Below are 26,539 nucleotides of genomic sequence, written 5' to 3'. Positions count from 1 at the left end.
GAGATAGAAGGAAAGGGAAGCAAGCAGAGAGACGGCAACCTCATACCACCAAGAAGGCAGCACTGGGTGCAGAGTGCATCCTTTGGACCTGAGGTTCCTGCGCTGAGATGCTTCCAGACCAAAGGAAGACTGATGACAAGTACCTTCCTCCAGAGTTGACAGAGAGAGAAAGCCTTCCCCTGGAGCCAGCACCTTGAATTCGGACTTCCAGCCTACTGAACAGTGAAAGAATAAACTTCTCTTTGTTAAAACCACCCACTCGTGCTAATTCTGTTATAGCGGTACTTGATGACTAAGACAGATGCTAAATAGGTTTCAAGGAAGGAAAAAAGGCCTAGTGATGTACTTCTGAAAATCAGCCTTTGAAAACCCTACAGATCAAAACAGTCTGATCCCCAGCCAATCACAAGGATGGCACAGGGCTTGGTAGCATTCCATTCCGTTGTGTATGGGGTGACCAGCACTTGATAACATTTCATTCCATTGCCCATGGGTGACTATGAGTTGGGGGCCAACTCAATAGCAGCTAATAACAACAGCAACGTTGGTTAAAATATTAAAAAATAAAAATTGAGAAGGCAATCTATGGTTTCACCAATAAAAATTCACAGGCAATTACTGGTAATTATCAAGAGAGTTTATAAACTTTGTCCTTTTAAAGAACTCTACATAATCCTTGTCCTATTTTTTTTTTTCATTTTTTTAAATAATTTATGGTCTTATAACCATTGTTGCCTGCAAAACACAAAATCCAAAACAGAGTTGATGATAGATACATAGATCAAGATTCAGGATTACAAATTGACGTAGGCCAGAAGTTTGAATTTATCACTTACCGATAAGGGTTAGGAAACCCTGGTGGCCTAGTGGTTAAGAGCTACAGCTGCTAACTAAAAGGGCAGCATTTCCAATCTATCAAGCGCTCCTTGGAAACTCTATGGGGCAGTTCTACTCTGTCCTATAGGGTCGCTATGAGTCGGTAATCGACTCAACGGCAGTGGGTTTTGTTGTTGTTGTTGTCTTGGCATAAGGGTTAAGCTTTGAGGAACTAATAGGTCAGACTTGTAGCAAGTATTACCCCATTTCAAGGGACAGATCCACTAAAGGGATCCCTGTAAAAATCAAACCTCTTGCCATCAAGTCAATTCTGACTCATAGCAACCTTATAGGGAAGACTACAATTGTCCAGCAGGGATTTCAAAGCTGTAATCTCTATGGAAGCAGACTGCCACACAGTGGCATCACTAGGGTTGGTGCGACCCAGTGCTGTAATTCATGGTGTCACACCCCCATGGGCCTACTCCTGTACCAGACCATGCAGATTCCTTAGTAATGTTTTTTTGTACTAAGGTTACTTGTAAATAGTAATTTCCATATATTACCCCTTCTTTTCCTTTAATTATTATTTCATTCTTTAAAAAGTTACTGATATACATTCACGAATACTAATTACCCCGATCTTGTAACTAAATTTGACTAAATCAACTATTGTAAGAACACCAGCAGCAAGGAAAACAATACCACGTGCTTGTAGCACGTGCAGATGAAGCCACAGGATTTGAAACATCATCTTAGTTGGGTATAATGACAGCTCTGATTGTAGCACATCAGAAGGTTCAAAAAGTAAATTAGCATAGAGTTTTAGCATTGGAGGTCTATTGATACATGTAAACTGGGCTAAGGAAAAATGTTTTTGTTGTTATAACTATGGGAATATTTTTATAAAAAATAATAAATTTCTGCTGAAACAGCACAAGAAATTTATAGACAGTCATTTTGGTGTCACTCCTTTTGACAGTGTCATGTGGTGTAGTCTGCACCCCTCGCCCGGCACCCTCTTAGTGACGCCACTGCTGCCATGTTTCTACTGCGGAGTAGCTTGTGGGTTTGAACCTTTTGATTAGTAGCCTAGTGCTTTAACTCTGCACCACCAGCGGCCCTTTCTAAAGGGATAAAAAAAAAAAAGGGGATAGAAGTCATTTATTAATTGTTTCAACACATTTTTATTCTGTGACTACAAGTATGCTCACACCGGGAAATATTATTAAGATACATTCCTGCCTCTAGGCAAGTTATAATTTAATGGGAGAGGATAAGAAATTTCAGTCCTATATGATTGCATATATAAAAGGCTTAAGGATTTTAGTAATTAGTAGGATCGATAGGAATAATATGTGTGATAAGCCATTAATACAGAACCAAAATTCACTGGGGAGTTAATAGCAGAGTGGTATCTAGAACAAGATAAGAGATAATATGACTTTTCCAGGAATTGATCAGACAGGACCTTAATTATTGTATCTCATTATATCTAAACTCCAAAGGATAGTGACCACAATACAGAATCGACATGGAAGTTATTTTGTAGGAGGCTATGGTGACAATGTACCAAATCTGCTTAATTTTTTCTTTGCTTCTAGGCATTTAGATGGTCTTCGATTTTTCTGATTCAATAAAACATTATTGTACATATGTGTCTGTACTTACCATCCTGTTTCCTTACAATAAAAAGCTAGGGGTGGAATTTATGTCACAGAGAATATACTTTAAAATTTTTGATACTTATAGATTTCTTGAAAATGGTAATGCTTTACTCTTTTACTGATGATGTGTGAAAATTTTTAAGGTAAAACTTTAAAACTCAACTCACTGCCCAGTGTAGTAGGCACTAGCTATATGGATTATTCTAATTAAAATGTTAATTGAATAAAATTGAAATTTAGTTCATCGGTTGCACTAGTCACATACCAAATTCACAATAACCACACGTGGCTAACAGCGATTGTATTTAATATGAAACACATAGGTATTTCATCATCTCAGAAACTTGTATTAGACAGCACTGCTCTATAACAGAATTCTGTCAATGTTTTTAGCCCTTGTTTGCTATAATGAAGCAATACTTTGTTTTACTTTTCATTCATTTTTTACTAATGACCTCAGACACATCTGAGGTTTTTTCTTTTTATTTATTTATTTATTTTACATTTTAAGAAGTCCTGGTATTTGAAAGATGTGAATATGTCTTTCAAATGTTGGTAGCTTATTTTCTTTCTTTTTTAACAAGATTGTTGTTGTTGCTTGGGAGTGGTGCTGATACGGATGGAGTGTGTTTGTCTAATTTTAAGTACAAACAGATAAAAATAACTTCCTGTTTTATTTCTGAGTTTTGTATTCATACTTAACAATTTTCTCCTAAACAAAAGTTATAAAAAATGTTCCTTTTTTAAAATTTATGTCTTTCATAGAACTGGAAATATTTCATGTGGCATATGAGATAGGGATACAACTTTTTAAATTTTTATATGACAAATCTCCTGAAATTTCAACTCTCATTTCTCTACTTTTTTGAAAAATTACCTTTGTAATTTCCTAAAATTTCAAATACGTCCATGTTTTTTTTTTTTTCCTGGATGTTTATTTTCATTTCTATTGGTGAGTCTACTTTTGTACCTTGCTGACTTGTGTTGAATAATATAATTCTAAAATATGTCTCAAAAGTTAGCAAGAAAACTTCTGTTCTATTATTCTTTATCTTAAACTCCCTAGTTATTTTCGTATTTCTTTTTGTAGGTGATCTCAGAAATAATTTTCTGAAGTTTAAAAAAAAATTAATGCTACTCTTCTATGAAAACAGCCCAAATAGACCATTTTATCAGTCATGTGCCTTTGTCTTCAAGCCTGATTCCTCTAGACTAGACTGCACTGTCCCACTGAAGTTGGAGTAAATTCTTGCCACTTATAAGAAACTGTCTTAGGGAAAATGGCAAGAAGCAAGCCTACACTTCACCTTACAAATTCCCTAGCTGTTTCTATGTGGTGGGGTAAAGACTTCAAAGTATGGCGTATCCCATTTTTTCTATGGTCTACCGAGCCATCTTTCACTAATCTTTCCAAACACGTAATATTGATGGGATATGCCAAACTTCATTTCCTTCCTAGAAAATTGTAATACTTTCCCAGAAAGGGAAGATGTGCATCAGTTCCTCGTGTCTTCATCAACTTATTTAGGGCATTTTATATTTGGAAAAATTTTACCAAGGCTTTCATTTTGCAATTTCACTACTGATTAATTCTTTATTTATTTATGTGTTTGTTTGTCTATCACCTTCCTCCACTTTTCTTTAAAGCCTTCTTGTATGTTTTTGGTCAAAGAGAATAGCTATCAAAGATCATCTTATGACAATATCATTCTCAGTCCATTTATACCATAATCACCAGTTGCCATCAAGTCAGTTCCAGTTTATGGCAACCACATGTTTGTCAAGCTAGAACAGTGCTCCATAGGGTTTTCAATGGCGGGTTTTTTTTAAAGTTAATTGCCAGGCCTTTCTTCCCAGGTGCCTCTGGGTGGACTTGAACCTCCATGGTGCTTAAGTATTTACCCATTCCTAAAACTTATTCTCTCCCCCAAGAAATGTTAGTAAGCTGTACATAAATTGTGGCTATCTTCGAGCACCACCTTAGAGTTTCCAAACACAAAGGTCCTTATTTTTTTTTTTAATTTTTATTGTGCTTTAAGTGAAAGTTAACAAATCAAGTCAGTCTTTCATGCAAAAATTTATATACACCTTGCTATATACTCCTAATTGCTCTCCTCCTAATGAGACAACACACTCCTTCCCTCCACTCTCTATTTTCATGTCCATTCAGCAAGTTCCTGACACACTCTGCTCTCTCATCTCCCCTCCAGACAGGAGATGCCAACATGGTCTCATGTGTCTACTTGATCCAAGAAGCTCATTCTTCACCAGTATCATTTTCTATCCCATAGTCCAGACCAATCCCTGTCTGAAAAGTTGGCTTTGGGAATGGCTCCTGTCTTGGGCTAACAGAAGATCTGGGGACCATGACCTCCAGGATTCTTCTAGTCTCAGTTAGACAGTTAAGTCTTGTCTTTTTACGAGAATTTGAGGTCTTCATCCCATTGCTCTCCCGCTCCCTCAGGGGCTGTCTGTTGTGCTCCCTGTCAGGGCAGTCATCGGTTGTGGCTGGGCACCATCTAGTTCTTCTGGTCTCGGGCCGATGCAGTCTCTGGTTTATGTGGTCCCTTTCTGTCTCTTGGGCTCATAATTACATTGTGTCTTTGGTTTTCATTCTTCTTTGCTCCAGGTGTGTTGAGACCCATTGATGCATCTTAGACTGCAGTCCTTTTTAATTTAAGGTTTTACAGTAAAGCACAGCTGTGAAACTGAAGAGAGAAACAAATGGGAAGTTATTAAGGTTTCAGAATACCATAAATATTTTATACAAATGATGATGTTTTTTAACTCTAATTACAGGTAGTCCTAGACTTACAACGTATTTGAGTTACAATGAATTGCACTTATGACCATTAGTGTATCTGGAACTTCACATGTTCCTCAGGGTAAGTTAGGGGAAAATGAGCACAGAGGATATGGAAAAATTTTCTGAGTTATGTGAACACTCACCAAGCATTGGATCAGGATAATACCATGGAATAGATCTGTGGAAAAATCACCCATATGGCAAGAACACTGAATTTAGAACTTGATATAGCAGATGTAGAAACCCTGGAGGCATAGTGGTTCAGTGCTACAGCTGCTAACAAAGAGGCTGGCAGTTCAAATCCGCCAGGCACTCCTTGGAAACTCTATGGGGCAGTTCTACTCTGTCCTGTAGGGTCACTATGAGTTGGAATCGACTCAATGGCAGTAGGTTTGGTTTTTGGGTTTTATAGCAGATGTGGACAGCTCATAGATCACAAAAAGGGAAATTAACAGATCAGGGCTTAAATGATTTTGAAGAGGGAAAAAATGGTGAAAGAAGAAAAAAATAAATAGAAACAGGAGGGAGGGAAGTTGTCAAAAAATTTACAGTGAAAAGATTAGCTGAAGTTTTTTCTAAACGAAATCAGGGGCTTCAGTTGCTTGAAAACATGGATCCAAATGCTGATAACTTTGTTAAAGGCAGATTGAGGAAGCAGTGAGATGTTACCATGAAATACATGAAGGGAAAAAGAAATGGACCATACAGAAAACTGACAAATTCTCTGACTAGAAACGCCATCCCCATTCCCAGGTATAATCCAGATGATCCAGAACCTTCCACAAATGGAGTTATTACTGCAACTGACAAAATGCCAGTGTTGTCCAACTCTTCATCTTCAGAGTAAATGTTTATGATTTGAGTATTTTTTATATATATTAAAATATATCTCTAAGTTTATATGTAATGTTTCCAGCCTCCAAAGACAAAGATCATATTTATGCAGATACTGATAATAAAAGGCAATAATAATCAAAACTAAAAAAAAGAGAGAAAGAGGTATTTGACTTACTTCAGAACCAACTTTCCATGCAGTGGTGGGAATGGAAGGATTGTTGGGATTCTTAAGCACTACCTGTATGTTGCTAACATGGTATCTTGACACTCCATGGAAACTTGACCCTTAAATTTCTCAAAAGCCAAACCAAACCCATAGTCATCAAGTCAATTCTGACTCATAGTGACCCTATGGAACAGAGTAGAACTGCCCCATAGGGTTTCCAGGTTTCCAGTTTGATAGATTCAAACTGCTGGCCTCTTGATTAGCAGCCATCTTTTAACCACTATGCTACCAAATTCCTCAGGCTTTCTTAGTATTTTTTCTTGCCTCACCCTCCAGTGCAATAAAGCTTTTTACCCTTCCCTCTTTCCTGAAAGGCTCTACCGTAGCTGAAATGCCTCCTGACATAGACGGGGCAGAAGAATAGTGATATCTAATTTTAAAAGTATTGCCTCCTGGCAAGAACTGGCCCTTTTAAAATTTCCACCACAACCACCTAAGGTTGCTACATAGAAAAGACTATTTCTCTTTCCCTGTAACTCCTGAAAAGACTACCTGTTCCCAATCTTGCACATGCCAAGAGATACACACATAGACCAGAAGGATCTTCTCACGTTAATGCTTCCCAAATAAAGACTCCAGAATTTCTGCTGTTAGTATCCTCACGGAAGCATAGGCTGATAACGCAATGTCATTGTGTGTTAGAAGCTGTGTAAAAATAAAGTGACACACAATAAGGTGGAAATAGATAACTAAATTAGATTTACCTAGTAGTATTAATGCCAATTATTTTCATTCCAAAAATACAGAGATGTGTTTGTATCCCTTTTCTTTCCAAAACACTGGACAGCTTATTTTTCATGCCTACGTGGAGGCCAAATCCACCAGAATTATGACCAGTACAGGCATTTCAGCTATTTTAGCAATCGGTGCCAATCACTGTAGATGAATTTATCTTTCTATGATGCTTATCAGTTGCTAAACTGCACAGCTAATATAACTGTTCAGGTTACAGTCAAAAGACCTCTGAGTTAGATAAATATGAGTGAGGTGATATTATCAGTAACAGTGTCAATCTTGGTTTTTGCTTATAATTTTCTTCTTGTTGGATTAACAGGGTAATATTTATGGGATCAACAGCTTGATTTTTTTAATTAAAAATATTTTTGGTAAAGTTTTAAGATTATTTGAAACAATATCTCAAAAAATGATCAATTTCCTTTCTACCCCACTTCCTTCAGAAAAGCAGAATGAAGGCATTAGCAACCACATCTACCACAATTATAACGCTGCTTACAGCTATGCCTTAGGCCCTGAGGAGGATGTGGGAAAAATAAAGCAGTTTATTTGTAAAGGTGGTGAAAAGTATTTTGTTGTTTGCTTTGCTTTCTAAATTTCCAGTGTTGTGATTACTTTTGCTTTTTCAATACTTGAATATAACCAGTATTTTTATTTTGTAATGAGTGACTCTTTATTCTCCTTCATAGCTGTAATATTTCACAATATTAATAATACACTACCTTATTTTTACACAAATAATTCATAACTTCTACATTTGCTGCCAACCATATCCTCCTCCCTGAGGTATTTTCATAATCACCACTATGCCAATAGTTTTTACATGTTGCTGCAAAAAATATGATCATAGTGTGCTTACAAAAATACTTGTGGTGGGAGGGCAAGGTTGGCAAACATAGAAAGTGCACATCATCTGCACAAAAAATACCATATATTGTTAACTACTCTAAGTTTATCTACATACATGTATTGTTACTTGTTCTTAATTTATCACATTTTATGTAATATAAATGATATTTTTACATCTTTCCAAATGTCTGCAGATTTTAAGGAACTATGAAGAATTGTTAAATACCCAGCAGCAAAGGTTTTGTGTTCTTCTAGTCTTCTCTCGGTGTCATCCTTTCTGCTGATCAGCAACCCCTAAATTTCTCTTTGAGTGGAAACCTGACAAGCATCAAAACTGAACGGCAGAATGAGAGCAAGGACACACATTTCTATCAACATTGACTCTCCGTGCAAACCTCTATTGTTCTAGAAGATAGTTGAAATTTGTGTACTGGAGGTATCTGTTCTATAGTGTCCACTGGTCAGTCTAAAAGCAAGACATTCACACACACACACACACAAACACAGATGCACATGACATATTTATACCCACACTTAACAATAAACCAATGCTAATACAAATTCAGAGTCCAAAAAGAAAATCTTGAAATTTAAAATTTCTGAGGTTACAGGAAAGATCATATACCTTCTTTTTTACCTAATAAATTCACAAATCTAGTTAACGGTTGGAATGGAATAAGAACTCAGGCCTGGAAATACACTTCCTATGTGTCCTTTCCACTACACTGTAATCTTAAATGTGCAAGCATGATCCATGAGAGAAACAACCTCTTCCAAAAGAAAGTACATTTTCCTCATAGCATACTCCACATTCTGGAAAAGAAGTGTTTAAAATATTGGTAAACACAGTGTGTAGATTTATGTGTTTGTGAAGATGAAAAGTTACTGATTTGGTTTTCCCTGACAAACTGCAAAAGACCAATGAGGCCGCGCCACATACAAAGTCAAGAAAAAGAATGCTTTGGTTTGTCTGTATCTACTTTTGCACGAATCCATCACCGAAGTGTGATGCTGTCTCTTTGTCCGCTCCTGAGCCTACTATGTTGCCTAAAGATGTGCTTCAGGTTATGTCCCTGCTTCTTTAGTACTTATTGTTAGAAATCAATAATGTCAAATATATTTATTCATTAACTAATACAATGAAAGGTCTTGTTTGTTATGGATCAAACTATGTCTCCCAAAAATATGTGTTGTAACTCCTAATCTCTATGCCTGTGGTTATAATCACATTTGTGAATGGGTTATCTTTGTTATGTTAATTAGACAGGATTAGTGTAGAGTGTGTCTTGAGCCAACCTCTTTTGAGGTGTAAAAAGAGATTAAACAAGAAAGCAGATATCTGAAAGAGTGATGCCAAGTCACATGAAGAACAGCAAGAGCAGAAGCTCAGGAGAGACAAGGACCTTCCTTCAGAGTTGACAGAGAAAGAAAGACTTCCCCTAAAGCCAGCATGTTAAATTTGAACTTCTATCCTTCTAAACTGTGAGAAAATAAATTTCTGTTTGCTAAACTGGTCCACTTGTGATATTTCTCTTTTAGCAGCACCAGATAACTAAGAAAGTCCAAAACCTTGCACAACAAATTACATTAACTCTAAAGGCCAAAGTTGAAGGGGCAGGGCTTCCAGGCCCAAGGGACAGAAGACAAGGGCCTGTCGGGGCCAAGGTTGTGGGGTTGCCACTCAGATGGACTAGGAGAACGGGACCGCCTAAAGCATTAGAAGCATAGTTGCCATCCCAGAGGGTGTGGAAGGTGGAGCTGAAGCCCAGAGCCTGAGAGGACTCCATCCAGAGTCCAGAAGCATGGCCAACCGCCCAGAGTTTAGAGGGTTGGACCACTGCATAGATGGTCCCAGAGACGAGAGGATTACTTTCAAGTACTTAGGGTTACTGTAATTTATTCTGCAAGGTTTTGGACTTGTTTGATGCCCTTTATCCCCTCTTTTCCTCCAATTTATCCCATTTATAATGGAAATGTCTATCTTGTGACTGTTCTGCCATTATGTTAGAAACCAAAACCCGTTGCCATCGAGTGGATTCCTACTCATAGTGACCCAATAGGACAGAGTAGAACTGCTCCATAAGGTTTCCAAGGAGCCCCTGCTGGATTAGAACTGCTGACCTTTTGGTTAGCAGCCATATTAGAAACAGATAACTTGTATTGTAGGTTTAATGGTGTCATGGATTGAATTACATCCCCCCCAAAAATGTGCATATCAACTTGGTTAGGCCATGATTCCCAGGATTGTGTGGTTGTCCTCCATTTTGTGATTGTAATTTTATGTTGAGAGGATTAGTGTGGGATTGTAACACCACCCTTTCTCAGGTCACCTCCCTGATCCAAGGTAAAGGGAGCTTCCTGGGGTGTGGCCTGCACCAGGTTTTATCTCTCAAGAGATAAAAGGAAAGGGAAACAAGCAGAGAGTGGGGGACCTCCTACCACCAAGAAAGCAGCCCCAGGAGCAGAACGCATCCTTTGGACCTGAGGTGCTTGTGCTGAGATGCTCCCAGACCAAGGGAAGATGGATGACAAGGACCTTCCTCCAGAGCCGACAGAGAAAAGAACAGCCTCCCCTGGAGCTGGCGCCCTGAATTTGGACTTTTAGCCTACTTTACTGTGAAGAAATGAACTTCTCTTTGTTAAAGCCATCCATGTGCAGTATTTCTGTTGTAGCAGCACTAGATAACCAAGGTACATGGGTTCACAAATGAAAAGGAATTTTCCCCCAGGATTGAACATGCCTAAAATCTCACCCATATTTGATTTTGATGCTTCAGAAGATGAAAATGTGGACTTCGGTTTCAACTAAGACTTTGGGGATGATGTGATGGAGTGAATGTGTTTTACATGTTTTGCAAGGACATATATTTTGGGGGGCCAGAGGACAGAAATTTTATAGATTGAATTATTCCCCCCCAAAAAAATATGTGTATTGTAAATCCTAACCCTTATGCCTATGATTGGAGCCCTGGTGGAGCAGTGGTTAAAACATTTACTGATGAAGACCAAAGGCTACAGCCTTCAGTATGGATTATACCTCAAAATAAGGAAAACAAAAATCCTCACAACTGGGTCAGTAAACAATATCTTGATAAATGGAGAAAAGATGAAGTTATTAAGTATTTCATTTTACTTGGATCTACAATCAATGCCCATGGAAGCAGCAGTCAAGAAATCAAATGTTGTATGCATTAGGTAAATCTGCTGCAAAAGACCTCTTTAAAATGTTAAAAAGCAAAGATGCCAATTTAAGGACTAAGGTGTGCCTGACCCAAGCCATGTTTTCAATTCCCAGAGATGCATGTGAAAGCTGGACAATGAATAAGGAAGACTGAAGAAGAATTGATGCTTTTGGATTATGGTGTTGGGAGAAAATATCAAATATACTATGGACTGCCAGAAGAATGAACAAATCTCTTTTGGAAGAAGTAGAACCAAAATGCTCCTTAGAAGCAACTCTGGCTAGACTTCATCTCACATACTTTGGACATTTTATCACAGGGGATCAGTCTCTGGAGAAGGACAGCATGCTTGGTAAAGTAGGTGGTCAGCAAAAAGAGGAAGATCCTTAACGAGCTGGATTGACACAGTGGCTGCAACAATGGGCTTAAGGATAACAATGACTATGAGGATGGCCCAGGATCAGGCAGTGTTTTGTTCTTTTGTAGATAGGGTCGCTAGAAGTTGGAACCAACTCGACAGCACCTAACAACGGCAAGGTATTATATAATTCCTTTTATATAAAGGTCAGAAGCAAGTAAATCTAGTATACTGGATTCAAAGACACAATGGTAGTTAACTTTGCAGAAGGGAAGGGGTTTGAATGTAATTTTGGGGTGCAGACAGTCTTCCATTTTTTGATCTGTGTTATAGTCACATAACTGTGTTCACTTTGTGAAGGTCCATCAAGCTTAACCCTAATATTATGTGTACATTATGCTTCAATCTAAAATTTTACTTTAAAATTAACTAGATATATGATATCATTTTTATATTGGCTATTGGCTTACAGAAGAATGTCTTAAGAGAGTGATGAAATAATCTTAAATAAAAACATTAATAAATTTAATTCTGCTAAATTTAGAATTTCCATATTACAAAGGACACCATAAACGATTAAAAGGTAACTGCAACATCGATAAGTGATAAAGGACTAGCATTAAGATTTTATAAACTCTAACACTGACAACCCACTTGAAAAAAAAAAAAAGATTTTCCCACCAGAGGTTATGAACAACGAATTTGCAGTAAAGAAAGTCCAAATGGCCAGTAACCATGTAACAAGATATTTAATCTCACTATTAATGATGGAGATTCAAAGCAAAAACAATGCCAAAAATGACAATATACCATTTCATACCCATATCAGAAAAGTAGAAAATATTTTAATACACCTTCTCCTTACTTATCAACTATCTTATTATCCAACCTTTCACATTTAAGACAATAGTAAAAAATCTACTGTCTGACTATCTTGTGCATTAATGAGGTATGTTTTGGGTTTGACAGTAATGGACGCCGAGTTGGGAGATGAGAGTAGGGTTGGCTTTGATGGTTAAGGTTGTGTGTCAACTTGGCTGGGCCATTATTCTCAGTGGTTTGGCAGTTATGTAATGGTGTGACTTGACAATTACATAATGATGTAATTTGGCAGTTATGTAATGATGGAATTTGTCAGTCACATAATGATGTAGTCATCCTCCATTTTGTGATATGATGTGGTCTTTCTCCATTTTCACATGACACCAATTTCACATAACGGCCTTGTGATGGTTAAGATTGTGCATAAATTTGGCTGGGCCACGATTCTCTGTGTTTTGGCAGTTGTATAACGCTATGATCATTTCTTTGTTGAGATCTGATACGTGATCACCCCCATGTTGGGATCTGCAGTGAGTAGTGCCAGTTGGGGTGCGGTCTATGGCAGCTCACAACCCCTCAGCCTTCATATCTCTGCCATCCGCCTCCTAGTCCTTCCTGCTCTGTTTGTTGGGGCTTTTGCTTGTTCCAGATCCTGCAGCTGGCCCCTGTTCATCTGACCTCCAGTTCTTGCACCTTGATCTAGCAGCTTACCTGTGGTCTTGCCGCTGATTTTGAGATTTGTCGATCTTCACAGCCTGCAACACACCTGCTCTCCAGCCTGCCAACTTGGGTTCACCAGCTACTGTAGCTGTGTGAATCTGGAGAAGCCTCTTTCCTATCTCACTGACTGGGGGACATTAGCACCTCTAAAAACTGTGTGAGCCTTTTCCTTGATATAAATCTCTCTCTCTCTCTATAACCCTAAAATATATATATATATTTATATGCTTTACTGGTTTTGCTTCTCTAGAGAACTCAGCCTAAGACAGACCTGGTCTTTGGAGCCTAACCATGTCAATAAGTGAGGAGAGAGTGCATGTTGATAAAACATTGGTAAAAACCATACTAGTTCTATAGCTGAAGCTTATATAATTTGAGGATTCTTTTTGTGAAAAGAAATACAAAAGAAAACTTACTTTGAAAAGTTTACAAAATCCTATGATGTGTGTTCCCAGGAGTGGAGGCCATTTTACATGAGGAGTCCAGAGGAGCTCTCACCTTTCATAAGCTTCACGGTAAATCTGCCACTATACCCAGAGCAAGGATGTTGCGAATGTGGAACTATTACAAACCATGGGTGGGAATATAAGTAGGTACAACCATGTTGGATTTTCAAGAGTAACAAATAACATCCTGTTTTTCCACCTAAGTGTTGAATCAAATAAGATACATGGAGGAGGCAGGCAATGAAGATCAAAATCACACCCTTATCATTAATAAATTCTACCTTGGAGGTCATGACTTAGATGTGTACACAGCACTGGGTGTCCTGAGTGAATCCCAGAATTAGGAAGACTTACCAAGTCAGTCATAGACATTCCGGAAAACTGTAGGCCTTCTCTTCAGGGACCTTGACTTAGCCTCTCCACATGGCCAAGAGCCATCAGGAAAGAACACATTCAGGAAAGCCCTAAGAGAATCAAAAGCGGAAAGACCAGAGTTATACATGCTCGGTTCCTCATCACAAAGTCATCAGATGATCCATTCCATTTTCCCAGTGGAGGAGCAAGTGAGAAGGTAGAAAGAAGTAAACTACTAAACTCATAGTTGTCACCTCACATGGGAGGAAACATCAACCTTGGCAAATATGTTTCCTGCACTATCAATGTACTTAGAAGAGAATGTACAATATTTAATAAAATTGAAAACTTCATGCCCTATAACATATATGTTCTATTTCAACATCCATATCCTAGAGCAGTGGTTCTGCACAATAGACACATCTGAAAAGATCTGAGACAAATACCTGTATGAACAAGTCAACCTACGCACATTCAAACAATGGAAAAATACATAGCGGTTAAATCATATGAACTAGGTCTACATGTACATGGAATGACTTTGAAAAATGTGTAGAATAAGCAAACTGCAAAAATAAACCATTATATGGATTTTCAAACAAGAAAAAATACATTATTTATGGATATATGTACATGTAATAAAACCATTAAAATGTGGACTGAAAGAATACATATTTAATTCAGCATGAGTGTGGAGATGGAGATTGGAGAATAAGATGAAATTTCAATTGAAACTATCATGTTTTAGTATTTAATAACTAACAGAATTACTGAAACAATTATAATAAAATAAAAACACTTGTTAAATCCAAGTGGTGTGCACATGTATTTTTCAATGTGTTAGAGTTATTTCATGAATAAATTAATTAAATGATCTATTACTTAAAGGGGGAAAGTACCAGGAATACAAAGAAAGATCAGTAAGTTCACATCCTTCTTATGCAGGCCCTGCCTACCTTTTCAGCCTCAAATATACACCACTCATCAAATATATACCACATCCCAGCCGTAGCAAAGTGTTTGAGTTTCTAGGATTTTTCTCTCTTTTTTTTTGTCACATTTTCTGCCTAGAATTGCCTATGCACTAATTGGTGGACAATTAACTCATTTACAATTTGTTGTAATTACAAACAATGCTGTGATGAGCATCTCTTATGCGTCTCCTTGTGTATTCATGTGTATTTGTAGCTTTTCTAAGGGTAATGTCTATCACTGTAACTACATATTAGAATCCCTTAGGATGATTTAAAACGTACCTCTGCTCAAGCTCCACCCCCACTGATTCTGATTAGATCGGTCTGAGGAGAGGCTCTGTATTTTTCCACGCACTCTCAAGGTCTTTCTCAATGCAGAACCACTACTCTAGTTAAGTTATATTGCCATTTGTATACATTTTTTGTGATCCCTCCACTTTTCTCTGAGGTCCCTTAGCATCTTGTTCAGTAAACCACCGTATATACGTAACTTAGCAAAAAAAAAAAAAAAACCCTTGCCATCGAGTGATTCTGACTTATAGTAACCCTGTTGGACAGAGTAGAACTGTCCCACAGGGTTTCCAAGGAGCAGCTGGTGGATTTGAACTGCCGAGCTTTTTGTTAGTAGCCAAAATCTTAAACACTGCACCACATGTAACTTTCATACTTTATCAAAAAAATTTTTCCTCTGTAAATACAATCTTTTTGAATACAAGGACTAGCAAAAAAAAAAAAATTTTTTTTTTAACAAGAAGGCTGAGAAAGGGGGATACCACAATGGAATTGAGATAATGTTCTAAATTAGAGAGTTTCAAACTTCTGGAAAAGGAGCACCTTACTAAGTGTTACATTTCAAATCACAGGGCCAAACCTAATATTTGGTACAAAATTGAAACTAGTATATATTAGCTAAGCAGTTGAATGTATGACCAACATCAATGGATTATAATTTTTAGATAGTGAAATTGTACTGGATAATTAAAAAATGCAAGTGCCTAGATGTTTTTTAATATTTATCAAAAGAATACTGATGTGAAGATATTTTGGTTTTGTAATAGTTAAAGCTTCAAACATAACAATTTCTCAAGAATATAGTTATGGTAGAGATTACAAACAGAGATTGTAACATGTTTTCATATACTAAAAATATACAACTAATTTTTTTAAGAACTTAGCTTTATTGAATTTATATAAACCTACAGGCTAACCCTACCTGAACTCATTTGCCATGGCAGAATTCATGGGTTTTGGTATTATAATTTGTCGATACAGAAACTGAATCAAAGACTCAAGTTATTGCCTGAGAACACTTACTAGTAAATGGAAGACCCAGAGTGTGCACAATTCCATTTGCTTACAAAGCTTATATTGCATCCATTAAGAGCTGAAGTTTTAAATATATACATATGTAATTTAATTAGTTGTTGAATGTTAATTCAGATAGTTGTTGAACTTCGAATGGCAATTGAAAAGTTCCTCTATTATCTAGCGGTTAGAAAACAAAAAGTGGAAAATCTAAATTTATTTTGGCAATAAATCTAATGACGCTATTTTGGCTATCATAGGAATAACTTTTAAAGAATAGAATATTCTCAATTTTAAGTTGTTTTTTTTTTTTCCTTAAGCATTGGCGAATTTTGCCACTTTTCTGATAGCAAGTTCTAGCAGATGGCAAAAGAGAATGAGCAAGAAGCAAGTAAATATTCATAGAAAAAAAATTGGAACTGTTCACCATGTTCAGATGAAAGCTAATTTTTTTCCTAAACATATTCTCTTGGTTGTGATTTTATTTAACTACATTTAACATAGGCATACTTCCTAATACTGAATCATTCCATTTGCACATGCTGGAAGAAAATACATGCATTTTGATGGTGGGCCCCAAAGCCTGCTAGGACTATCAAAACAAATTTGGAAAGTACTCTTTTCTTTGGCCCTTCCTATCCTTATATGGGAAACCCTGGGGGCATAGTGGTTCAGTGCTACAGCTGCTAACCAAAGCGTTGGCAGTTCAAATCTGCCAGGTGCTCCTTGGAAACTGTGGGGCAGTTCTACTCTGTTCTAATGGGTCGCTATGAGTCGGAATCTACTGGATGGCACTGGGTTTGGTTTTGGTTTGGTTTATCCTTATATCAGGAAGCCTTTGTGGTATAGTGGTTAAGAGCTACAGCTGCTAACCAAAAATGTCGACAGTTCAAATCCACCAGGCACTCCTTGGAAACCCTGCTAGGCAGTTCTACTCTGTCCTTTAGGGTCACTATGAGTTGGAATAGACCCAATGGTAATGTTTTGTTCTATCCTTATATCAAGGAGCCCCAGTGGTGCAGTGGCTAAGAGGTTGGCTGCTAATCAAAAGGTTGGCAGTTTGAACCCACCATCCTCTCCAAGAGGAAAAGATTTGGCAGCCTTCGAAATCCCATGGGGCAGTTCCACTCTGTCCTGTAAGGTCATTATGAGTCAAAATCAATTCGATGGCAATAGGTTTTTATGGGTATCCTTGTATCAGAAATAAAAAAATTGCCTTTATTCTGGCAATTTTCAACCCACATTGTTAATTTTGTTTCTCAACTTAAATTCTTCTTTGTCTTCCTGACATCATCTCATCTTTAAAGAAGCTACACTTTCTCTTAGCACTCTTCATTACCTCTCATTTTCATTCATTTTATCACCTCTTTCTACAAGTGCAGCAGCTAACTTCTCTTACCCCACATTGTTTTCACTTTTTTTTTTTTTGAAAGGATCATGTCTTGAATCTAAACTCCTGTAAGTACGATTACCGCTCAAACAGCAGATTTTCTCTTCTTGGCCAGCTTAATCTCTTCTCTCCATACTTAACCTGTATAGAAAGATTAAAAAAAAAAAAGTTTAAATAGTTTAGGTATACAGAGCCATTAAGATGTAAATTATAGAGACTCCATTTAGAGAGCACCAAGTCATGTGTTTAGGAGTAATATTTTCTGAACCCAATAAGAATGGAGAAGCCACTAAAAATTTCAAGAGTAGTAGGAAATTAAATGATCTCTTCAGATGTTCAGCCTTCATTATTAAGAATCAAGTACTTAATAGAAGACAAATTTTATAAAATAGGCCTTCTCTTGGGTATTTTCTCCAAACTAAGAATCTCCTCTCCCCTCCTTTTAAAAGAACTGTTAGAAACCTTGGTGGAGTAGCGGTTAAGTGCTATGGCTGCTAACCAAAGGGTCGGCCATTCAAACCTGCCAGGCACTCCTTGGAAACTCTATGAGCAGTTCTACTCTGTCCTAAAGGGTCACCGTGAGTCGAAATTGACTCGATGACACTGGGTTTATTGGAATTTTAGACATCAAAAAAATCTGAATTTTATCTTTGTAATTTTTTTTAAATTAATTTAGAAGAGATTTTAAAGAAGTCATAAGAAATAATATAAATCTTAAACTAAAATGCTGTTCTTGTTAGTTGCCATCAAGTCAATTTAGATTCGTAGCAGCCCACAATAATAATATTTTGACTCATGATATTAAACCACATTGGTTAAAAGAAAGAAATCTAAAATGAGATTTGACTTAATCTGTAAAATCATCAGTATGCATTAATGTCTCTTACTGGTCATAACCAATAGGCTAATAAGTGATCAAATTTAAGAAAGATATTGAAATTAATTCATTCTTGGTTAAGTAAATGGATTTATGGTACAAATGGGGTAAAGTAAGGATCTTACCCTGATTATAGAATTGTATTTGATTTCCTAAAATTTGTGTTTCTAGATTCCATTAAAATTTCTATTTTCTCCTGAAATATCAGTTTGATGCATTTTCAACCAAGCAACTGGGTTCAATCTGATTATGAAAGACTGCTCCATCTGATGGAGTTTCTTGTTTAAAACATAAATTTGAGATTCTCTAAGCATTACTTTAGGAATAGGGAGCTACTTGAAGTTTGCAGTTTAAGGCTGTGATTAAATTTTACTTTTATTAGTTAGTTTAAAACATATTCTTTTTTTTTTTTTTTTTGAAGTGTTTATATAAAATGAAAAGAAGGAAGAAAAAAAAAAACAATAGGTTTGGCTCCAAAGAAGTTGAATTGTTTGGTGCCTGGGCTGACAGATGGCAAATAAACATAAAATGAAATAATCAGTTTGAGATCAAGGAAATGGGAGAATTATCCATCACACTAATCAGGAAAAGGATTTGGATGTTACTCTAAAGAAGTTATTAAAACAATCAGCTTAGTAGTCAAAAATAGTAATGGCAATTTGTTTCTTGAAAAATGAAGAAGGAAGGCAAGTTATTGATGCCGTTATATATAGTTCTTTTAGATCCTCTCTGTAATAACATCTATTGTTTTTTGACCAGTGAAATGCAGTGGAAATGATGCTGTATGATTTCAGGATTTGTCTGTTAATAGACCTTGTAGCTTCCATTTTGAAGCTCATGGACTCCAGCTACCATGTAAAGAGGCTTAAGCTAGGCTACTTAATGATGAAAGATCATGTGAAGACAAAGAGAAAGAGAGAGGAGAGAAATTGTTGCAATAGAGCCTCAACAATTAAATTTCCACTGGTGAATGACAATGAAGATATTTCTATTTTAGAAAGTATAAGCCATAAATAAAAGGGAACAGAAGTTGTTTGGTTTTTTTCCTCCTATCTCTTGAAAGGAGTAAGGCAGATAAGTTTAACTTTTTCAATTACCTTTTGTTGCATGAAAAAACAAACTTCAAAATTTAGGGGATTAAAATAATAGCTATTTTCTGCGTGATTTTTAGATTAGCAGTATTCGGTCCATTTGCTCTTCTGCTTCACAGTTTCAGTTTCGAGGAATCCTCATGCCACAGTGGTTAAGAGCTCAGCTGCTAACCAAAAGGTCGGCAGTTGGAATCTACCAGCTGCTCCTTGGAAACCCTATGGGGCAGCTCTACTTGTCCTCTAGGGTCACTATGATTTGGCATAGACTCAACAGCAGCGGGTTTGGTTCAGCAACTTCTTTCAGCTGGAGGCGGTACCAAGGTTCTCCTGCATGTAATCTCTCTCTCTCTTCTTTTGCTCTCTTATCTCTCTTTCTTTCTGTTTCACTCCACATAGTCTGTCATCAGTAGTAGCCTACCTTAAGTTTCTTTGCATGATAGCTGGCTTCCATGATCAAAAAAATGAAAGCTGCAAGGTCTATTAAAAGTTATAAACCCAGAAATCATACGGTGTCACGTTCACTGCATTCCACTGGTCAAAAACTCCAGAGGAGGGGAAGTAGACTCCACTCCTTGAAGAGAGGAGTGGCAAATTCACATAGCAAACTGCAGGTGAGATGGGAGGGCTTGATGTGGACATCTTTGGAAGCAATTTACCACTGTCTACCGTCTGGCTGCACTAATCACTTGCCTTCTTCAAAATATACTCTTTCCCTCTTCCAGATGTCTTATAACGTAAGATATTGGCTCCAAACCCAGAGTGTCATTATCTAAATTATGCCCCTATGGGAATGAGGTTTCCTGGTTGTAGTTTCTTAGGTTTAGTTGCTCTTGATCCCCAGGCATGTAAAATAAGAAGACAGGTTGCCTGCCTTGCATATATTCAACATACATTGATGAAACACTGATAGTTCAACAAACTCTTGCACTTAAGAAGAGGAAAAACAGGAAGCAGTTAGCTGTCACTGGATCATGGCAATTCTGAATTCAGCTGGATACATGTTGCCAAACCTGCCCCTCCCCCCGCTCTGCACCTTTACCAATTAAAAAAAACAAACCTGTTGCCATCGAGTCAATTCTGACTCATAGTGACCCTGTAGGACAGAGTAGAACTGCTCCATAGAGTTTCCAAGGTGCGCCTGGTGGATTCAAACTGCCAACCTTTTGGTTAGCAGCCGTAGCATTTAATCACTATGCCACCAGGCATGGAATATTGCTTGAGTAGGGGCTAGTGATGGTTCCTGAAAACGTCTCCTAATCCATTGTTTTTCAAAGCTCTTGGCTCTGCCCTCTGAATCAGCCTTCCATTTGTAGAAATAGCCTGTATTTGCAGTTCACTTGCTCTTTTTGCCTACTTCCTACACAAAGTTCAGAGCTGCATTTGGAACTGTTCGTTCTCACTGATACGGTTTTTTGCTAATACAAGATTCTTAAAAACTTTAAGTTTTTTCTATCAATCTCGTTGGAGTTCACTTTATGTCCCAAAAGCCACATCTATCAGTTTTTCCAAAACAGAGTTATCTCTACTTTGGGTGTGTGAGAATACTGTGGGACAATGCTACTAAGATACTTAGAAGTCCTTAAGTCTAGCTGAAATCGTCTTCAAAGTGCCATATTTAATTGTTATGAGGTCTTAACAAAGGGTTTTACAGTAACAAAATGGATCTGACTCTTGCTTTGAGGTCACTTTTCACTTGGAGAGTGTTTTGTCAGCTAGAGAAACTGTTTTGGGCCAGAGGAAATAGATTACACCTCTTGATGTGAGGAAATTAAGATTATATTACTAAAGGGCACGTGAGATGGGAGGTCTTATAGGCCTACACATGGAAAGAACTTACCACAACATCATCTTCAGTCTAAATTATTTTTAATGTTGTACTCCATTCTATCACTATTTCTTTAATTAGTGAATAGAAACCTGGGCCTGATATGACACTGTAGTAATAGAAATGTCTTCAACTTAATGTCTAAATATTTTATGCTAATTGTATTAATAATTTCCTTGCACAGAAACACCCTTTCACCTGAACTGTATAATAGTGGAACAAGCCAGGATTCTTCATTTACATTTTTGCTTTTAATTGCCTAAATATATTTATATTGACTTTTTTTGTTTCATTGCTTCATATTTATTAGCAATAGTCTTAACATAATCATATACAGAATTCTTCCAATGTATCCTTTGTCATATTACAGAGGATGAGATAGTTAACACCAAGGAGAATGCCTCAATATTACATTTAAATGACACATGGTCTCTGACTGATTGCTTGTTCTTAAATGACAAGTAAGTAGAAAGATGATCTCATAATATCTCATGACTTTGACATTTCTTTTGCAATTTCATTCTGTGCTTTGACGATTATTCAAGTTATACAAATATATACTAGTGGTTCAAGCTAACATCTTTACTAAACAAAAGATGCTAGCTATGAATTTCAGGGATATAGCCTGACTTCAGTGGAACGAAGTGAGACTTCCTTTCCTAGCTTTTCCAGTACTGAGCTTATGTTCGTATTCTTCTACCCCAAAAATGCTTACTCTTGGGGTTATGATTAGAGTTAGAATGCTCAACTTAGTGGTTTTCTTATAAGTGTGGAAATAACAGGGATAATGTTTTACTTTAGGAAATTCTTTGTTTAATTTTAATTACTTTAGTCATCTGTTCATGGAAAATCATTTTTGAGGTCTTACATTGTGACAGGCATTATACTGGGTACTAGGGGTCAGAAAGTGAGTCTTCAGGCCTCCTAGGTTTTGTGGAAAAGAGGAATAAACCATAATTAAGTGAGACAATTTGGTCTTCAAGTAAAATCTGAAAATCTTCTGAATGATTTGTACAACAATCAGAATGAAGTTTCTAGAGAAAAAGAGTAGAGAGATTATAATTCTTTCTGCGCAATCAAAATTATTTAGAGCTTAAAAAAATGTGACATAAATAATTCAATACATATTCAGAATACTTTACATGCTTCTTGCCACTAAGGTCAATGAAAAACTAATTGAAAAGAAAATTAAGGCATAGAATGTAAAAATATCTTGCAAAAATGATTGAATCAGAAATATTACATTTTTTTTCAGAAAACTTGACAATAATTGGTTTTTGGCAAATGAGGTTTAACATGTATATAAAATGAAAGAATTCAAAAAACCGAAACTACTGACAGAATCATACAGTTACCATAAGAAAACATTCAATGTTGTATATAAACCAAAAAAACCAAACCTGTTGCCATCAAGTCTATTCCTCATAGCGACCCTCTAGGACAGAGCAGAACTGCCCCACAGGGTTTCCAAGGAATGCCTCGTGGATTCAAGCTGCTGACCTTCTTGGTTAGCAGCTGTAGCTCTTAACCACTATGCCACCAAGGTAGATGCTTAAAGAGTCTGTGATGATTGTCTGATTAAAGGTTCAATGTTTTATAAATATTTGATTAATGGGATGCTAATTTTGAAAAACAGTGGTTAAAGTATTTTACTACTCATATTAATTGGGGTTTTCTGGTGAAATTAAAAAATATTCATGCATCCTAAACCTTAAAATTTTGTGAGTTTTTTCAATTATTTAAAGTCATAATTGTCATACTGTCATCTTTTCAGTACCCAATAATGACGATTAGGATATTTAATTTACTCTTCTAGAAAGTGTTTCTTCTTGTAGAAAAAAATGGTGAATTATTTTCTGTGCCTGGTGTTGTTTTGCCACAGAAGTTGTAAGTAATGGAAAATTAAATTGTGTTAATTTATTATTGTTATGACAATCATCTTGACTGCTTAAATTTTGAAAAGAACTGCCTTTCTTTATAACCTGTAGCAATGTCATTTTATAAACAATTTAAAAATTTGATAGGTAGTTGCACTGATGGTTCAGAAAATAGCTCTGCCTCTTGGGAGCCTAGATTAAATCAATTTACAAATTAAAGGGGAGGGAGCAATCAGATAACAATCCAGAGAATGTTTTAGAAATTATTGTATCCTAGGTGTCTTGGGGACACTCTGGTGGCATAGTGGTTAAGTGCTATGGCTGCTGTTACCAAAGGGTTGGCAGTTCAAATCCACCAGGTGCTCCTTGGAAACTCTATGGGGTAATTCTACTCTGTCCTAAAGGATCTCTATGAGTCGGAATGGACTCAACGGCAACGGGTTTGTTTGTTTGTTTAGGTGTCTTGGAGCCCTGGTGGCAAAGTAGTTAAGAGCTCGTCTGCTAACCAAAAGGTGGGCAGTATGAATCCACCAGCCACTCCTTGGAAACTCTGTGGAGCAGTTCTACTCTGTGCCATAGATTCGATACAAGTCCAAATCAACTTGACCCCAAACAGTTTGGTTTTTTATGTGTCTTAGGAAATAAAAAGTAGGACAAAATGGAAAATGTGTTCTGCCTTTCAAGAAGAGGCTGCCTTCCTTTTCCACTTTAGTTCCTGTTGTTTGTGGCAGCTTTTCCTGTACTGCTCTTGATTATTCTGACTTTAGGTCAGATGCCTCACTGCAATATATTTTAGATACAGAACCCGTATTTCTTACACTTTGATACCACGACATTCTTGTTTTATTAGAAAGTAATTAAATGTTCATAACTGAGGCTGGAGAGTTGCCAAGTTACCTACCCCTTTCTGTGGTTGTTCAAAGAGCAATGGTTTGATAATACTTGTAACTAGAGAAACATTTCGGAGAAAAACACACAAAAGATGCACTTACATTTTCTATGAAAATAAAGCCTAAGAAAGGTACACTAAATAGAAGGCTAATTAAAGTGAAAACTTAATGCAAGAAACTAGATATACTTACTTAGCACTAATCTTCTTGAACTTGAGATTTTTGGTTGATTTGACAAAAAAGCTAATATAATTTTCTGAAGTCAACTGTTAACAATTTATTTGATGGTCAAAATAACATGAGAATGTATCTATAAAGTGAAAAGCAGAAGAAGAAATTCAAATGTATCTCATACAAGCAAATGCATATAAATTATTGAAACAATATCAAATAAGATGTTAATCACATCCTGTGTTCTTTGAGAATTCACAGCTTATAGTTGTGTTTCCCTTTACACATTCTTTATAAAAGTATATGTGTGAGTATTATTCTTAAGCTTTTTTTTTTGTTAGAATCATAAATTATTTTTTTTTAGCATCTCCAGTTGCTTGTGTTTACTTCTCAGTCCTTTATGTTAAACTCAAGCCTCCCAATTTTTGACCAAGATGTATAAAACTTAAAACATTAAAAAGACATCAAACGTATATCTTTAACTTATTACACTTGTACCATCTTCAACGTAGATTATAGAATATTCTCAAAGATTCTAAGACTACAAGCCAGTGTTTTAAATACCGGTTAACGTGTTCTTTAGCACTGCCAAAACTCACTCTTCAGTGATTTTTTATTAACTTTGAGGATTCATGGGTGATAAGAGACATGCTAAAAATTGGAATGAGACTAACATCTTTACCAAAAAGTATAGACCTGTTGACTTGATGTGAATATTGGCATGAATTATACCACACTGCTAATTTCTTTTTGTTATTTTAATAGCTGATAATTGATTCCTTCCACGGATATGATGAGGCTAAATGTTCAGTGCTCAGAAATAGCAAGACAAGTGTAAGAGAAATTCTGTACTCACCCCTACACCAACTTGACTGCTCATTCTCCACCAATCACATTTATTATCCTGGGTGTGTGGAGGGGAGTGCGCACACACTCGTACAGTAGTCTCTGAGGTTTGGTATTACCATATAGATTTCTAAATCCCCCAAGTCCCAAGTCTAACTGAAATCATCTTATTCCCTGATTTGCTATAACCTGTACCGAGGGAAAAAAAAAAAAAAAGCTGCGTTATTGTTAACTGTAGAATGCTTTTTCCAAGACAATTCCTTTGTATGTAATGGAGTACTGTATAAACTATTGGAAGTAAGTACCATATTTTTCTATTGCCAATATCTATTACAGGGGAGCGCAAATATTAGATAGTCAAGAACTATTTAATGGACTAATGAATGAATGAACTGCCATGTTAGACCAAAACATGTTCTTTTTTCAAGGGAGTTACTAGATGGAGATGTGGAATAAATGATGTTTAACTTATATCTGGAATTTAATGTATCATTTGATAAGTTTTCTCAAGATATATGTATCAAAAACTGATGAAGGAGTATGGACAAGATTTATAATGGTACTTATGTTGGATAGTAAGTGGTTAAACAACCTAGTAACAAGAAGATTGATTAATACATTTTGTCAGACAAGAAATCTCTGATGGGATAGGCTCAGTACCCAGCTCTTGATCATGACCTGTTGAATATTTTTATGAAAACTAGAAAGATGCATAATTGTAAATTTAGTAAATAAAGTGGTTTTATTTTTTATTATTCTAGGTAGTTTTATTCACACACATTCCAGTTTCTCTCCATCTCTCTTAGAATGTGATCCCAAAACTTGATGAAAACTCTAGGTGTGGTCCCTTTAGGGTTAGTAATACACATGTTAAAAATACTGTCTTCAAAGTTGTTTTAAGCAAACCCCCCTTGATAAATCCAAATATTTCACCCACTTATTAAATGTCATTTGGCATTCAAAATTCTTTAACAAAATAATTAAAAATGAATAAAAACAATTGAAAAAGCTTAATGTTTATATCATCTCCAGATCTAAAAATGCCTCTCCTTGCAAGGGTCATGTCACTTCCCCTTCAAGAATCAATATCTAAAGACACCTTGGCAGATGGAAGTTCCTAGGAGTTCCTAGGAGCCCTGGTGGCACCGTGGTTAAATCTCTCAGCTGCTAACAGAAAGGTCAGCAGTTCGAACCTACCAGCTATCGTGGAGGAGAAAATGTGACAGTCTGATTCCTTGGAAACACTATGGGGCAGCCTACCATGTCCTATAGGGTCACTATGAGTGGGAATCGACTTGACAGCAAAAAGTTAGTTAAATATACCAAGGTGAATATGAAGGTACTGCTTATAAGTGAAACAAGCATAGAAAGTTATTAAATAACCAAAGAACGTACGACTTAATACATCCAGTTTTAGTTATGTAGAATTATGTTAGCTATGTAGAATATCGACTCTTGCCAGACCAGATCAGGCA

This window comes from Elephas maximus, chromosome 15 (genome assembly GCF_024166365.1).
Source record: "Elephas maximus indicus isolate mEleMax1 chromosome 15, mEleMax1 primary haplotype, whole genome shotgun sequence".
NCBI classification, from domain to species: Eukaryota; Metazoa; Chordata; class Mammalia; order Proboscidea; family Elephantidae; genus Elephas; species Elephas maximus.
The sequence above is the reverse complement of the archived record's forward strand: the minus strand, read 5'-3'. Positions refer to the sequence as shown.